Raw genomic sequence first — 14,713 nt, forward strand, 5'->3', positions numbered from 1 at the left:
CTGTTAGTCTGATGGGCTTCCGTTTGTGGGTAACCCGACCTTTCTCTCTGGCTGCCCTTAACATTTTTTCCTTCATTTCAACTTTGGTGAATCTGACAATTATGTGTCTTGGAGTTGCTCTTCTCGAGGAGTATCTTTATGGCATTCTCTTTATTTCCTGAATTTGAATGTTGGCTTGCCTTGCTAGTTTGGGGAAGTTCTCCTGGATGATATCCTGTAGAGTGTTTTCTAACTTGGCTCCATTCTCCTCTTCACTTTCAGATACACCAATCAGACATAGATTTGGTCTTTTCACAAAGTCCTGTATTTCTTGGAGGCTTTGTTCATTTTTTTTTTTCACTCTTTTTTCTCTAAACTTCTCTTCTCACTTCATTTCATTCATTTGATCTTCAATCACTGATACCCTTTCTTGCAGTTGATCGAGTTGGTTAGAAGCTTGTGCATTTGTCACATAGTTCTCGTGTCATGGTTTTCATCTCTATCAGGTCGTTTAAGGACTTCTCTACATTGGTTATTCTCGTCAGCCGTTCATCAAGTCTTTTTTCAAGGTTTTTAGTTTCTTTGTACTGGTTTCATAATTCCTCCTTTAGCTCGGAGAAGGTTGATTGTCTGAAGCCTTCTTCTCTCAGTTCATCAAAGTCATTCTCCGTCCAGCTTTTCTCCATTGCTGGCGAGGAGCTGCATTCCTTTAGAGGGTGAGAGGTGCTCTGATTTTTAGAATTTCCAGCTTTTATGCACTGCTTTTTCCCCATCTTTGTGGTTTTATCTACCTTTGTTCTTTGATAATGGCGACGTACAAATGGGGTTTTGGTGTGGATGTCCTTTCTGTTTGTTATTTTTCCTTCTAACAGTCAGGACCCTCAGCTGCAGGTCTGTTGGGGTTTGCTCGAGGTCCACTCCAAACCCTGTTTGCCTGGGTATCAGCAGTGGAGGCTGCAGAAGAGTGAATATTGTTGAACAGCAAAAGTTGCTGTCTGATTGTTCCTCTGGAAGCTTCGTCTCAGAGGTGTACCCAGCCGTGTGAGGTGTGAGGTGTCAGTCTGCCCTTAGTGGGGGATATCTCCCAGTTAGGCTGCTTGGGAGTCAGGGACCCACTTGAGCAGGCAGTCTATCCGTTTTCAGATTTCACACTCCATGCTGGGAGGACTACTACTCTCTTCAAAGTTGTCAGACAGGGACATTTACATATGCAGAGGCTTCTGCTACCTTTTGTTTGGCTATGCCCTGTCCCCAGAGGTGGAGTCCACAGAGGCAGGCAGGCCTCCTTGAGCTTCGGTGGGCTCCACTGAGTTCGAGCTTCCCGGAGGCTTTGTTTACCTACTTAAGCCTCAGTAATGGCGGGTGCCCCTCCCCCAGCCTCGCTGCCACCTTACAGTTAGATCTCAGACTGCTCTGCTAGCAATGAGGGAGGCTCCATGGACGTGGGACCCTCTGGGCCAGGTGTGGGATATAATCTCCTGGTGTGCCATTTGCTAAGACCCTTAGTAAAGTGCAGTATTAGGGTGGGAGTGACCCGATTTTCCAGGTGTTGTGTGTCACAGTTTCCCTTGGCTAGGAAAAGGAATTCCCTTCCCCCTTGTGCTTCTCAGGTGAGGCGATGCCTCGCCGTGCTTCCACTCTCACTCACTGGGCCACACCCACTGTCTGCACTCACTGTTGGACACGCTCCAGTGAGATGAACCTGGTACCTCAGTTGGAAACACAGAAATCACCCGACTTCTGTGTGACTCATGCTGGGAGCTGGAGGCTGGAGCTCTTCCTATTTGGCCATCTTCGTGCCACCTCAAGACTATTTTTCTTAGGATGTTTTTCTCTGACTAAAAAAGCCTCCCCAAAGATTAAAAAATGTATATGTAATGATTAGTTATCTGTTGCTTTGTAATAAATTACCCTCAAAACTTCACAGCTTAAAACAATAAACATTTATTACCTCTCCATTGTTTTGGGTCAGGAACCCAGGAGCAGCCTAGCTGGGTGGTTTCAGCTCAAGGTCCCTCATGAGGTTGCAGTCAAGATGTTCGCTGGGGCTGCATTCATCTGGAGGCTCGACTGGGGCTGGAGGACCTGTTTCTGAGACAATTTACCCACATGCCTGGCAAGTTAGTGCTGATTGCAAGAGAAGGCCTCAGTTCCTTGTCAGGGCTGCTTGAGTATGCTAACAACATGGTAACTGACTTCCCCCAGAGCAAGTGCTTCAAGAAAGAACAAGGCAGATGCCTCAGTGTATTTCATGATCTAGCTGCCGAAGTCACACAACACATCAGGTTGGCAGCATCCTGTTTGTTACACACGTTAGTCCTGTTCAGGGTGAGCAGTGCTACACAAGGGCCTGAATATTAGGTGGCAAGGATCATTGAGGACCATCTTAGAGGCTGGCTACCATAATGTTATCAAATGAACAAGTTATTTTAAAATGACATGAAATTAGCATGATTCCAAAAAGTTTGCAATGTGATCACTGAAAAACAAAAACAAAAACAAAACAAACAGACAAAAACAGTTTTCTTGACTGTTTTTGCTTAAGGCTAGGTTGGCTCCCAATGACAAGGGAATGGCATTGAGTTCATCCAGACCTGGGGTTACCCTGGACTTTTACCATTTGTGTGTGGATATGTTATCTAATCCTTCTATGCCTTGGATCCCTCGTCTGTAGAGTATAATAGCCACCATCCTGTTTGCTCTTAGAATTAAAGATAGTACACATGCCAGCAGGTACCCATTCTAAAGTGCAGAACTTAAGGGGTTGAATCCTAATGTTACCACATATTGGCTGTTTTACTTTGAGCAAGTTTCTTCACCTCTCTGTGCATCTCTTTCTGCTTCTGTAAAATGGCAGTAATGATAGTCTCGGCCTCACAGGTTGTTATGAGGATTGAACGAGTTAATTTTTGGAAAGTGCTTAGACTGTGCCCAGAACATTGTAAGTGCCATATAAGAATTTGTGAAGTAAAACATAGTCTGGTATATAGTAGGTGCTCAATAACGGGTAGCTCCCTCTACCCTTTATCTGGGATTTGGCCCCTTGACAGAGATTAAAGATGCCAGAACATGATGGAAAAAATGGTTAATTCCCCTGGTGAGTGGGAGTCTTTAGAATGTGAGTGTGGGATGGGAGCCTCCTTAGAGTGGTCTAGTGTGTTTGTTATTCCTTGGCTTTTCATAGCCTGAGATTACCCAGGTTCTCTTCTTGTTTTTAGTATATTGTCCCTACTCTTCCATGGTTAGACAAACAGCTGCAGGCCTTGACCTCAGGGTCCACATGGTTCTGAGCTTTCAGGAATCATTAATCATGAGGTGGGAGTGAATACATTTTGCTAACCTACAGGTGAGCACGCCACCTGAATTTGTGACCCTAAAGCCACAGACAGAAAATGGAATTCCCTTTTGGAATGTCTTGGTTAGCCCAGCTCTGTGCTTCCAAGCACACACCAACTAGCAGAAAGTCCTCTGCTCCATCAAGGTGTTAAGTCAGGGATTGTCAGGTTTGGGAATGCAAAATATTAAAAGTGGCTTGGAACAGCAGACTCTAAGAAGAAAGGTGCTAATGCTTATTGCTTGCAGATTCTGAGCCAGGCACTATCAGAGCTCATTTTGTGCTCACAATAATTCTGAGTTCGTTTTGTCATCATCCTAATTTCACACATAAAGAAACTGATGCACTGAGAAGTTAAGTGACTTGCACAAGGACATGCACTTAGGAAGTGATGGAGTCAGGATTCAGACACAGCAGCCTGGCTCCAGACTCCAGGCTCCGAGCACTCTGCGTGCTGCCCTGATGGCTCTAGTCTCTCTGGGCTATCCCTATTCACCATGTGGCTCCTCCAGAGAAGAGGACAACAAATCTAGGCAGCATCCCCTATCTTATTACACATGGGCCACTGATGTGGTCAAATCATTCTATTTCTCCCTGCCTTAGTTTCCTCATCTAACACACCAGAAGGTTGGTCCACAAAAGGGGGAGGGCACAGTCTTTAGAAAATTGGCAGACTTAGGTTTGAACTGTGGTGTTTTTGGCCAGGTCCCCTGAGGAAACTCTCTGAGCCTCAGTATGGTTTTCTTGAGCAGAAGATGATTAAGGCATCTCTGGAAAGGTGCAGTTAGAACTCAGTGAGAAAATACATACATTAAGTGTTGACATACAGAAGGTATTCAATAAATGTTTTCTTCCTTTTCCCATCCACCCCCATAACTGTCTTGTAACTTAATTTTTTAAAACTCACAAATCCATTTGTTTATTAAAAAATATTTATTCCTACCTGTTCATTTCCATATTTTATTCTGTTACATTCTTTCATCTATCTGCCTGCCCATCTATCCATCTGTTCATTCATCTACATATTTACTCACTCAAATATTTATTGAGCTACTATTGTCTGCTGTGTTCCAAAGATGGAAAGCTAAGGTCCTTGCTCTGAAGTGGATTCTTCTTCTCAAGAATCTGGGTTCTGCATATGCTGTTGGATGTCACATCACAATCAGATGTACAAAGCTTTGTTCAGCCAGGTTTAATTCACTAGGTTGACAGCTCTGTTATAAGCTTTTCTCCCAAGGTTTTTTTCTCACTGAATAGCAAAGTACTATGGTTAAATCATTAGTTTAAACTTCTCACCATGTTCAAGTCTGTGTTGTTGAAATTCAGTCCACAGTCAACATCTGTCTATAGCTCATTCATTTTATGCGAGCCATACAGCCCAACCAACCTGTTCATACGACCTCTGGGCTATTATAATTCTTAAAAGGCAGAGCCAGTACACCAGGCGGGCACAGCTGCCTTTGCCACCTGTGTGGGCTGATTTACCCTGAAGTTCTAACCTCATCTAATTGGTCTAAATGGTGAGCAATTAATGACGTGGAACCTCTTTGAAACCACTATAAATAAAAGGCCAGGAACCTAAGATTGAAGTGAACCAGAGGTTACAGTAATGATAATAAATTGCTCCTGCTAGAGGGTTGTTGTTATTGTTGTTGTTGTTGTTGTTTTTAAAGGAGTTACTTAGCATCTCTTAACCATGCTGACCCCACACAGGGGTCAAGGTGGGAAAGGGCAGGGATTCTGTTTGCAGTTGGTGAAATCTGACAGATATTCAAAGGGAGAAATGTTGTGAGTCGTTTCTAAGGAGAGGTGAACAGTGCCTGGCACAGAGGCACTTTAATATTTGTTGAGTCAGTGAAGGAATGCTTTACAGAGTGTAGCAGAATGAATCTGGGGTTTGGAATGAGATAGATGTATCTCTGTATCTTGAACTTGGGCATGTAGACAGCTTAACCTTGCTGAGTCTTGGTTTCCCTGTCTATTAAATAGGGATAAGCATAACACCCACCTTTCAGGGTTATTGTGTAGAGTAAATGTGATAATATAAGGTTCACACCTCAGTGCCTGGCCCAGGCCTGGCAGGTTATAGGAGCACATCAAATGTTGCTCTTTTGCCCCTTAGGCACTCATCTCAGACACTCTATTAGAATATAAATTCCCTGCATAGGGTAGATTATGTTTATCTCCTATCCCTTAGATGAGTTCCTAGCATACAGTAGGCCTTTAATAAATTTTAACTAAAGCAAATTTCCTTTGCTTTTCTCTGTAGTAAATTGACTCTATCAGTGGCCCTGATTCTATACACACTCACACACAACTGCGCACACACACACACAACCACGTGCACACACACACACACACATCCTCTCCATGCCCTTTTGCCACATCACTTTGCATTTTCTTTTGCTAAAGAACCACTTGGTTCTGAGTCTGGCCAAGTGACATGTCTTAGCCAATGGTATTTTAGGAGATATATGCAGAGGCGTACAAAGACCTTGGGACATTTCCACTGTTGCTGCTATTCCATGGCCATGAGAAGCTGCTCAGGATGGTCTGGTGAAGGGTGAGAGGCATGTGGAGAAGGGACCAGTCATCCAACAGCCATTTGACTGTGTCATAAGCGTGAGCTGAGCCACAGCCAGCAGTGTCCAGCCACACCCACCCAAGATCACAGAGCTACAGACTCATAAGTGAAATAAATGCTTCTTGTTTTTAAATACAGACTTTCAGGGTAGTTTGTAACATACTGTTAGTGTGCCAATAAAAAGCTGATACATCCATTCCCATCCCCAATTACTATCCAGGATAGAGCTTGAAAAGTGTCCTGAAGAAATGATTAAGCACCTCTTGTCTTTTTTTAAATTTACTTTTATCACCTATGAAAAATATTTGGTCAGGAGGAAGATGGTATTAGTTGCTTAAATTATGTTTAAGAATTATGAACTAGAAAGTTCCAGCCATTCCTCCTGGGCTATCCCTTGAACAGAGTATAATTGACTGGAATAACAATACTAATGATATTAAAATCTTATCTCTGCAATGCCCTTTAAGACTTATAAAACTTTCAGACGCTTTATCTAATTTGCTCTGATTCCCTGAGGAATTCTAGTTCTGATGGGTAAGGTTGCTCAGGCTGGGTCACACAGCTAGTGAGTGGCAAAGATCTTTCCATACAAAGTATACTAATTTTCAATGGCTGCTGTAATAAACTACTACAAATATAGTGGCTTGAATCAACAGAAACTTATTATTTTATACTTTCATAGGTTAGAAGTCTGACAGGGTCTCACTGGGCTAAAATCAAGGCGTTGGAAGGGCTGTGTTTCTTTCTGGGTGTTCTAGGGGCAAATTCTGTTTCCTTGACTTTTCCAACTCCTAAGGGGTGCCCACATTCCTTGGTTCATGGCTCTTTCTTCCATCTTCAAAGCCATCAACCTTGCCTCTCTCTGAACATTCATCTGTAATCACATCTCTCTCTGAGTGTCTACAGTGGGGAAAGTTTCTCCACTTTTATGGATTCACATGATTAGATTATGCTCACCTGGATAATACACAATATTCTCCCCATCTCAAGGTCCTTAATCTTAATTACATTTGCACAGTCCCTTTTGAGTGTAATATATTCACAGGTTCCAGCAACTAAGGTGTGGATATCTTTGCAGGACCACTATTGTCTCTATATACATGGAGTCATCGACATTTCTAGTAACTCATCTAATTAGGATTTGGTTGGCTACTAACCTGCCTCCCTTTCTTCTTTTTGTTTTTTCCTTTTTCTTTCTGGACGATGGTACAGTAGCTCTAATTCCACAACTCCTCTGGTTGTAAAACCTCAGAGTTTGGTCAAGCAGGAAGAAATGCTAAACACATTCCCAAAAACAGACCTTGAGGCAGAGTTTCCCTTGAGTACATTGAGCCCAAAAGATTTTATATTCCTATAAAATCACTTATTGCTAGCTACAGACATGTTTCTGATTAAAATGGTCTAAAGGTTGTGTTCTTATAGCACATATTGCTTACTCATTTCTCTTAGTGTAAAGATACTAGATACTGTAGGAGAAATGGATTTATTTTATGGTAGGGTAGCAGCAGCAGAAATTACTTCATGCAAATGAAGCTTGGCAGTGTTACTTCATGAATAAGAAATGAGCCGGCGCCTCCTCTTCCCACAGGCAATATTGCGCTCTGGGAAATTAATTGTGGCATTCGTTGGGTGGCCCTGGCTTCTCTGTTGGGGTTTCAGGCAGACAAAAAGATGCTGCACCCAATTGGATACAAAGCATTTATATCCGTTTTAGCTTTGCTCTGTGTTGTAAGTGAACAATCGATGGTTCTCAAGTCTCCTAAAAGCTTCTCGAGACCTTTTAGAAATTACTCATGGTGGAAGCCATATGAGGCACTGAGCCACACATAGTGGCCGTGAAGAAGAGATCTAATAAATGGAAGAGATCTAAGATACCCTAGGTTTTTTGATTAACAATATGCCTCAGTAGTTAAGCACATGGTCTCAGGAACAAAAATATCTGGGTTCAAATCCCTGCTCTGCTTCCCTCCAGCTATATGACCTTTGGCAAATTACTTAATCATTCTGTGCCTCAGTTTCCCTATTGATAATTTAGAGATTATAATAGCACTTACCTCATAGGATTGTTCTGAGGATTAAATAAGTAAGTGGACATACAGCCCTTAGAACACAGCCAAAGAACTCTACTGACACCAGGCTACAGAAGTGCCAGATAATGTTACCTTAGTTAAAACTAAAGGCGAGTATGCTTTGCTGATGACGGCTACAGGTTTTCTTAGTGCAATTAAGATGAAGTAGAAAAATGGGGCTAAGAATAAGAAGTCTTGGAGTCCAGGCGCACTTGTTGCCCAGCTATCTAGGCAAGTCATTTACCTCGTTCTACCTCTATTTTCCTGTCTGTTGGATGGGGCAAAGGTTGTTTCAGTTATCTCTTACTGCATAACAAATCACCCCAAAATTTAGTAGTTCAAGATAACATTTTATTATGATATAACTTTGTGGTCAGAAATTCAGGCAGGCTTTCAAGCCATCCCTCCAGCAAAGCAACTTACATATGAATTGGGACTATTGGCTGGAACACCTGCATGCGGCCACATTAACATGGTGGCTTCAGGGTTTGGAGTCCATTGCTCCCAGAGACAGTATTTCAAATAGCGGAGAATACAAACTGCCAGCTTCATAACTCCTGGCTCTGGAAACTGGCAGTGTCCATATTGCGTTAGTTGAAGTAGGCATGGAACCTACCAGAATTCAAGGAGATGGGAGCTGGACTTCGTCTCTGGATTGGAAGACTGTCAAGTAATTTTCTTTCTTCAGTTTCCAACATGATTTTGATCTTATGATCATGATGTGTGGACACAAAGTACTGTGTAAACATGGTCCTGGTTAAAGTGAGTTATATAATGCCTTTTTGAATAGACCTCTTTTGAGAGCAATCATCTTGGGTTTACAGTAAAATGGAGCAGAAGTTAACAGAGATTTCCTACATACCCCTTGCCCCCCACACATATATAGCCTCCTCCATTATCAATATCTATCACCAAAGTAGCACATTTGTTATAACTGATTAACCTACATTGGCACATCATAATCACCCAAAGTCCATAGTTTACATTAGATTCACTGTTGCTGTTGTTCCCAGTATGGGTTTGGGCAAATGTATAATGATAAGTATCCACCATTATGGTATCATACACAGTAGTTTCACTGCCCTAAAAATCTGTGCTCTGCTTATTCATCTCTCCCTCCTTCCTACCCCAAGGAAACACTGATTATTTTACTGTTGCCATAGTTTGGCCTTCTCCAGAGTGTCATGTGGCTGGAATCATACAATGTGTAGCTTTTTCAGATTGGCTTCCTTCACTTAGTAATATGTGTCTGAGTTTCCTCCATGTTTTTCATGGCTTGATAGCTCATTTCCTTTTAGTGCTGAACAACATTCCATAGTCTGAACATACCATAATGGATACACTCACCTACTGAAGGAGATCTTGGCTGCTTACAAGTTTTGGCAATTGTGGATAAAGCTACAATAAATACTCATGTACAAGTTTTTGTATGGACATAATTTTCAAGTCTTTGAGGTGAATGTCAATGAATATAATGACTGGAAATTAAAAATTTCTTCTCTGTGAAAGACACTGTAAAGAGAATGAAAAGACAAGCTACAGAAGTGGGGAAAATAATTGCAAAAGACAATTTGATAGAGGACTGTTATCAAAAATATACAAAGAACTCTTAAAACTCAGCAATAAGGAAACAAACCTGATTAAAAAGTGGGCCAAAGACCTTAACAGACACCTCACCAAGATATATGGATGGCAAATAAGCATATTAAAAGAAGTTCCACATCTTATGTCATCAGGCAAATGCAAATTAAAATGACAATGAGACACTACTATACATCTATTATAATGGCCAAAATCCAGAAGACTGACAACATGAAGTGCTGGTGAGGATGTGGAGAAACAGGAATCCTCATTCATTGCTGGTGGAACTGCAAAATGAAATATCCACTTGGGAAGACAGTTTGGCAGTTTGGTACAAAACTAAACATGCTTCTGCCATATGATCCATGTAGTATCTTTTTCAAAGATCTCTTTTAGGCTCATGATGGTGACATTAGGATCTTTCAAGGCTTCAATCCTACTGTCATAGAAATCTGGAGTTTCCAATCTGTCAAAGACTCCAAGCCTGATGGAGGAAGGAAACTTAATCCTTTATTCATGTCAGAGTTATGTAAACACGGAATGTGCTGCTTTGTGGGGGGAGGGAGGTTCCTGTTAGGAGGCATATTCAAGTCCAAGCTGAGTGACCACTCTTGAGGATTTTCAGAGCAGTCCAGTATGAAAGGTGGAGCTATCCTATCTGAGAGGTGTGCTTCAGGGATGAGAGTTTCTGAATCTCTGATTTCTGGGGAAGGCCCGTAGGTCTTGTTTTCCCCTTCCAAAGTGCTGGGAATTAGGACAGTTTATAGTAACCAACAGTGCTTTCTGATCCAACCAAGTGGGGTTGGGGGCTGAAGCAAAGCCTGCCTTTAGGGATATCCCCTCACCCTGGCATGTAAGGCAGGAAAAAGTAATCCACATTTTTGAGCAGCTTGTGTATGGGCCCTGTGCTAAGCATGTTATTTGTAAACCTGGTCCCAATTCAGTCCTCACATCTGCCTTGAAACATGATGTTATTCCTCTGATTTTCAGACGAGGAACTTCAGGCACAGAGAGGTTAAATGACTCGTCCATGGTCCACTGATAGAAAGTGATGGAGTTCGAGATTGAAACCCAGACCTGTTGGAGTCCAAAACTTAGCCTCTTCCCACCTCCCCATTATCTCACTCCTCAGTGGAATACACTGTGCTAGCTGCGCTTCCATCTGTCACAAATGGCAGAAGCATAATTAGAATAGGATTAGGCCACAAAGGACATTTAATGGAGGTTACTGTGTGAGCACACAGAGCAATTGAACCTTGGGGAGGGTGGAAGAGCAGTTAAGCTTTGGAATGCAGAAAGCCACATACCTGGGACTGCCATTAGGACATTCTCTGTAGCTCCTGCCTCTGTTTCTCTCTGCATATTGGTGGAATTCTTCTCTCACGCTGAAGATTGACATTATCCACATAACAGAAAGGATGGCCACTGACCACTCCCAGGATTTCTTAGAGCTGTAGACACTGGGTATGTGGTTTTGGAGAGAGTATGTAGAAAGAAGCTGAGACGGAATCGCTCAGTCCTGAGTTTAAAAATCCCAAGAGAGGAAGAGATTTATTGGGTCAACTTGGGCCAAGTGTCACTAGTGAACAATTAACCATACCTTAAGGTGGGGTGCGGTCAGGTCATACAGATGGAATGGGGAGAGAGAGAAGATGGAATGGGGAGAAAGAGAAGGAAGGTCTGTGCTGGCCAGCAAGCTGGAATGGCCATTGCATCTCTCAGGTGGGGGCCATTTCTACAGCTGTGGGAGAGCAGAGAACCACAAATCACATTTACAGCAAAGCAGGTGGCCGATTTCCACATCCAGCCTAAATGATGTGGAACCATACCCTGGGCTGAGTGGGAAGGCTGCCCTTCCTACATGTATATTAGGCTAGCTTCTCTAGAAGATAAAGCCTGGGGCAAAAATTAAAACTGAGATGTTTCGTTTGGAAGATGCAAATTCATGTCAGCAAAGGTGAGACACAAGGAAGTAAGGCAAAGAAGGATGTGAAGCCACATTAAGTGGTGTGTTTCCTTGATGGCTATTATGTCAGAAACAGCCATGGAGACACCCAGAAGGTCACTGCACAAGAGCGCTCAGCATGACACATGGGACTCAGGTGGATGAGCTGCAAGGACAGACTATCATGAAGCAGTCCATGGAGAGAGGAAGAAGGAATGTATGTGTCCTGCTCCCTCTCAACTCCTATTTTCCACTGGTCAAAGTTTTCCTCGTGGGAGTTAACTCTTCTGCACTTCAGGATTGTATCACCCAGTCCTGATGGCAGCCTCTCAGGAGACCAGTTCCCATCCCATGCTGGGGAGTGTTTTCATCCAAGTCTGGAAGAGGTAAGAGGAGCCAGAAACTATAGGCATGGGGCTAGGAAGGGCCCATACTCCAGGACTTGTAGCCAGTCTGCCCCAAATGGCAGAACTGCCTGAGCTCAAGTCAGGCAGGGCAGCAACCTAGGCAGGGTGAGTGCCAGAATGTTCTGGAAGCAGGTGGCATCAGGAGCCTTTGAGAAGGCTCATCAGATTTTGTTTGATGCACTGTGTGACCTTAGACAAGTCACTGAATCTCTCTGAGCCTCAGTGTCCTCAACTGTGAAATGGGGCTGATCGTACCTATCTATCTCCCAGATCAGAAATAGTATTGGTCCCAGTTCAGTGTTGTGCCTGGCACCTAGCACGCACTCAATGCAGAGGAGCCGTATTTGTAGAGTTCAGAGTTCTGACTCAGTTCTGGTGGCATTAGCATAGCTGGATTTCCTGAGGAAAGGCCATTCAGTTTTGGTCGGGTAGAGCTCTTGAGTGAGAATGTGGGGTGCCTTGGGAGCTCTGAAAGGAAGGAGAAAAGGAAGAGAAAATGCCACCCAGAAAGGAACTTCACAGTATCTGTCCATTGCTTTGTCCTCACCCAAAACTGGCTATATAATTTGAGGAGCTCACTGATAAATGGACGTGTGGAGCCCCTTGTTCAAAAATCATCAAGAATTTCAAGATGGTGCCAGTAGAGTATTGAACCAAGCACAGAGCATGAGGCCCTGTGTGATTGCAGAGGTCACACACCCATAATGCCTGCCCTCCACTTACATGTTGCCAGAGTGCAGTATGTGGCGCTAGAGCTTGGCAATGTTCTGTTCTCCCCAGCAACCTCTCTCCCTACCTGTACCAGGCTTGACGGGGTCTTGGAAACGTCCAAGGAGGGAAAGGGATGTTGGAGGTGATTGAAAATACCTCTACCTGAGCTCCAAGTGGTGTCATGAACAAGGACATACATAATATAGCAGTTAAGTGCAAATTTGGAATGTGTATGTATGTATAAAGTTACTGTTGCATGGTTCTAGTAGTTACAGGAGTGTTGCCATGGTGATTGGCAGGGCCAGCTGTTGTTTCATTTCCCCCAAAGAAGTGTATGGTAGTAATAGACCCCTGGAGAGTACTCCTGGGACAAGGAATGATGTTAAAAAAAAAAATCTACCAATTAATGAACAGGTAGTATAAACTGACTTCATCCTAATTTGTTGTAATTAACAGGATTTTACAGGCTTTTGATGAGAAGTGGCTAATTTGGTATAGAAATGTGGAGGGTGGACTACTTTTGGAGCCTGAATTTGAATCTGCACTGTGTCACTATATAGCTGCATCACTTAACTCCTCTGAGCCTGTCTCCTTATTTAGAAAATGGGGATCATTACACCAAAGTTGGAGGAGCATTTGAAAGAAAGGATATGAAATGCTTAGCTCAGTTTCTGGAGCATTGAAGATGGATACTACATGGTTGCTATGATGCTGAGATATTAATGAAATCACCATCATTATAATCATCATAAAGCTTCCATTTATTGAAAGTTTCTACCTATATGTCCCTATGTTGTGTACATTATCTCATTTAATCTTTATAACAACCCTATCAGTGAGTCCATTGTTATCCTCATGTTATAGATCAGGACACAGAGGTTGAGATTTGCCTGAGGTCACACAGCTAGTAAATGACAATGTCAGGATTCAAATTCAGGCAGTCTAACTCCAGAGCCCTGGCTTTTAACCGTTATACACAGTGCCCCTGGGATGGGGATTAATAAAGACATGAAGCCTAAGAGATATGCATTTCTGGCTTTCAACTGACTCTGAAAGATTGGTCCTTGATGAAATGGAAACTTTGCTTCCTTTTGTATCAAGGCCAGTGGTGGGGTGGGATGAAGGAGGGAGATTGTTGTAATAAGCACGTGCTGATGGGGGCTGCTCTGTGGACCGGCCTTGCTCTGTCTCAGGGGTTCAGCCTTCTCTTCCTGAGGCTGTCCTGCTGATTCCTCTGGAGTTACAGCAACTCCTACCCTGGCCTGATCCATGGGTCAGAATCAGGGTCAGGATGGGTCAAGGCTGAATCATTGACTACTCACTCTAATGGCCCTTCCTCCCCAGGGCTCTGTTGATGCTAACCTTTGTCCTCTTCCAAACTAAAGAAAAACAAATAAGCATACAAGCACAAAACCAGCCCATTGGACTTCTTGCTAATCCTGTTTGGTTATTTAAGTGTGGCAGGTACCTTCTCTCCTCAGGGCCTTTGCACATGTTTCTACTCTCTCCTCCCGGGCTTCTCTTTGCAGTTCTCATTCTCAGGCCCATTTACTGTTGGACGAGTTCCTAATCACCCTCCATATCTACATGTAAATGTTACTTCTTCAGGGAAGCCTTCCCTGATTATCCTCCACTCCAGACTCTAAGTTCCCCTTCATGTACTCCTACAGTCACCTGTCTGCCTTTTGTATCACTTAATCAGAATTTTAATTAAATGATTATGAGTGTAATGATTTAAGATTTGTGTCTCTCAATAAATGTTTTATTCACTATTGAATCCCCAAATGCCTATAACAATGTCTGACTCTGAATTTGTTAAATAAATAAACTAGCAAGTAAAACCTCCAAAATCTCACCATCTACCCTGGGGGAAAACTTATGCTTTGCAAGGTGAGCCCTTCATAACTTTCCTAGCTTCCTTAATATTGTGGTCCTACTAAGTGTTCAGGAGAAAGCAAACAAAACAAAATTATTACATAACTTGGTAGTTTGAGAAGGAAGAACAGAAAGTAAAATTACTAAGCATCTACTACATATCTGGGCTTGTGTTTCTCATTGTATCCTCAAACACCCTGCAATATAGAAAAAATTATTTGCATATGA

General features: G+C 42.8%; 1 protein-coding gene and 1 long non-coding RNA gene across 2 annotated transcripts in view; one reads left to right on the forward strand and one right to left on the reverse strand.

Moving 5' to 3' along the window:
• The window catches only part of NAV2 (neuron navigator 2), a 767,943-nt gene that overhangs the window by 155,133 nt on the left and 598,097 nt on the right, over window positions 1–14,713 (forward strand). The gene's annotated exons all lie outside the window — the stretch shown is intronic.
• Window positions 8,307–12,851, reverse strand: LOC105508606. The gene is made up of 3 exons (XR_001001299.1): window positions 10,855–12,851; window positions 9,903–10,031; window positions 8,307–9,478 (listed from the first exon to the last, which is right to left on the reverse strand). It is a non-coding gene; the product is annotated as an uncharacterized LOC105508606 (long non-coding RNA).

The sequence above is a fragment of the Colobus angolensis genome, unplaced genomic scaffold (genome assembly GCF_000951035.1).
Source record: "Colobus angolensis palliatus isolate OR3802 unplaced genomic scaffold, Cang.pa_1.0 Scaffold164, whole genome shotgun sequence".
In the NCBI taxonomy this organism is placed as follows: Eukaryota; Metazoa; Chordata; class Mammalia; order Primates; family Cercopithecidae; genus Colobus; species Colobus angolensis.